The following is a 2,581-nucleotide window of genomic DNA, read 5'->3' as shown; positions in this document are numbered from 1 at the left end:
TTTTTAATTTTTTTTAAACACAATTTTGTAATTCTAAAACCTATAAAATATGCAGCAAACTGAAATATTTGTATGTCCTATGTATTACATAGAAGATAGAAGTGTAAAATAATTACTGAATCATAACGGCCGAATGTCTAAGGGCTTTCAAGTCTTATTGATAAGCGCTATAAATAGCATGTATCCAATCGAACCGTGTTCAATCGTGTGCAAAGTAACGACAAAAGTAACTGTAAATTTCGTTACCGTTACCCAAAAAATGTAACTCGTTACCGTTACAGTTACCAAAAAAAGAAAGTAACGCAGTTACCAGTAAAGTTACCAAAAAAGTAACTTGTAACTGTAACTTCGTTACAGTTACTTCCATTCCCTGTTCATATCATACATGTATAGCAGAAATAATACGTTAATTTTGAAACTTTTTTTGTTAATAACTTTTTAACGAGTTAGGTCCGACGGTTAAAACTTCCTCAAGGTCACTCAGGATCATGACCTTGACAACATATGTCAAGGTCAAGGTCATTGAAGGAGGCTCCCCTAATCTACATTTTTACCAATATTACAGTTGACTGTAAGTAATTAAAAGCTCTATGGGTAAAAATTCAAACGTATTTCGTTAGACTAATATTTCTTTATGAAATAATAAGTCGTAAAATGTTTATTTATGACAAATAAAAAAAAATAAAAGATAAAACGTAAAAATTGAGCATGCATGTAATATGGAACACCGTTTTCGCACCATGTCCCGGTGTTCCATATTCGACGTCCCCTCTTTGGAACAGGTATGTATCTTGCTAAAAAGGATAAATCTGATTAACAAATTTCGTGATTAACAAATTTCATGGATGTATTTCATGAGCGGTACGTGAACGGCACAGGCGGTAAATGACGTGCTCGTGATCTTGGAACGTATCTTTGAACTGTTCCATCGTGGGGGATATTATAAAAATTCGTGTACATAATATGGAACAGTAGTTTAAACAAAAATTATTATAGAAATTAATGAAATTTATTTCTATAAATTATTTATGTATAAATGTTGTTTATAAATATCAATAGAATTTTTATATCTGTTTAAAAATACATTTTTTTTCCTTTTTTTTAATATTTACCATACTGTTCCAAATAGGGGACAGAGTTATGAAGTGTTTCATAATAGGTACTTTTACCTTAATACATTAGTGAAGTTTCAAACGTTTCAGCTTCACAGAGCCTTCTTCAGTGTAAAACAATAATAATAATTAATCGCTAATCATAATGGAACAATAGTTCGGTATAATCTTTCTATGTAAAACTTGATCCTTCCAACCTTCGTATGATGTTAATCTTCTTTTTAAATTCAGAAATTTCTTCAGTACTTATCACTCCAGTTCGTCATATTGTAATCCAAAAGAATTTGATCGTTAAATTGCGAGAAATTCATTTATGTCAAAAACAATCTAAATATACAGATAAGAATAGAAAATTGTCACTATTAATCTTAATTTAATTTACTATTGTTAAGCAGTTAAAACTTACATTGTTAATTCCATTGAAATTATTTTTAAATTTAAAAGAAAAAGAATAAAGAACTTGTTGGTACTTCGAACAGTTATTAACGAATGTGTCGACATAATGACAGTGTATAAAACCAAATAAAAGTCAATACACATACAATGACAACTTAAATATCATTGGTTGTCAATAACGGAAAAACTTAAGAATATTGGACAACAACAGAATTTTTACAAGAGAAACTACAATTATAATTGGTTGTCAATAACAGAAATTTTTTAAGATCTTAATGGTTCGAGTATTTCAATATTAAAATCTCATTTAATATAGAGAGGTATAAGATTCACTTAATAACTCAGTATCTCTCATGTAATTTAATCCTTCCGGTTGTTCTTTAATATGTATCATCTCCGAAATCAATCTCTTTCCATAATTGCGTTCTACATCCATAATTTCAACATTTTCCCAATCAAAACCATGATCAAAATCAATGATGTGCTGAGAGATAACTAAGTGTTTAGACGAATCCAATCTTAGGTATATTATTTTTGTGTTCTTTAACCAGTGTTGTGCATAGATGATTTTAAAATTAGCTAGATAAAGATAAGATGAAAATTTGGAAATTTATCTTAGATAAGATAAAGATGATTACATTTAAATTAATCTAGATAATATAGATAAATTTATCTGACAATTCATCTAAAAAATTCCAGATAATTTTTTATTTTTAAGACTATTTATAAATTAAGAATCAGTTTTTTCTCAAAATAATTAAAAAATCACGGTGGTCCTCGATTGAATTCAACCCTGACTTTCCTGCACCTCTGATTTTCCTTCTGGAATTGGTTTTGGAACATTTCAGGACCATTTTGCAATAAATATTAAAATCGAAGAGTGAGCACTTTTTTTTTAATCGAGTTTTTAAGTTTTAATCCATAGTTTCAATATAATCATTTCAAGCGTACATGTGGAAGGTAATTAAGTACTGAACGAAATGTAATTATTGTATATATTTTCTTCGAATTAAATATATATGTAACAAATAGCAAATAGTTAATTGAAACTAAAATATAAAATGAAGAACTTA

The sequence above is a fragment of the Cyphomyrmex costatus genome, unplaced genomic scaffold (genome assembly GCF_001594065.2).
Source record: "Cyphomyrmex costatus isolate MS0001 unplaced genomic scaffold, Ccosl1.0 scaffold44, whole genome shotgun sequence".
In the NCBI taxonomy this organism is placed as follows: Eukaryota; Metazoa; Arthropoda; class Insecta; order Hymenoptera; family Formicidae; genus Cyphomyrmex; species Cyphomyrmex costatus.
This window is presented reverse-complemented; position numbering follows the sequence as displayed.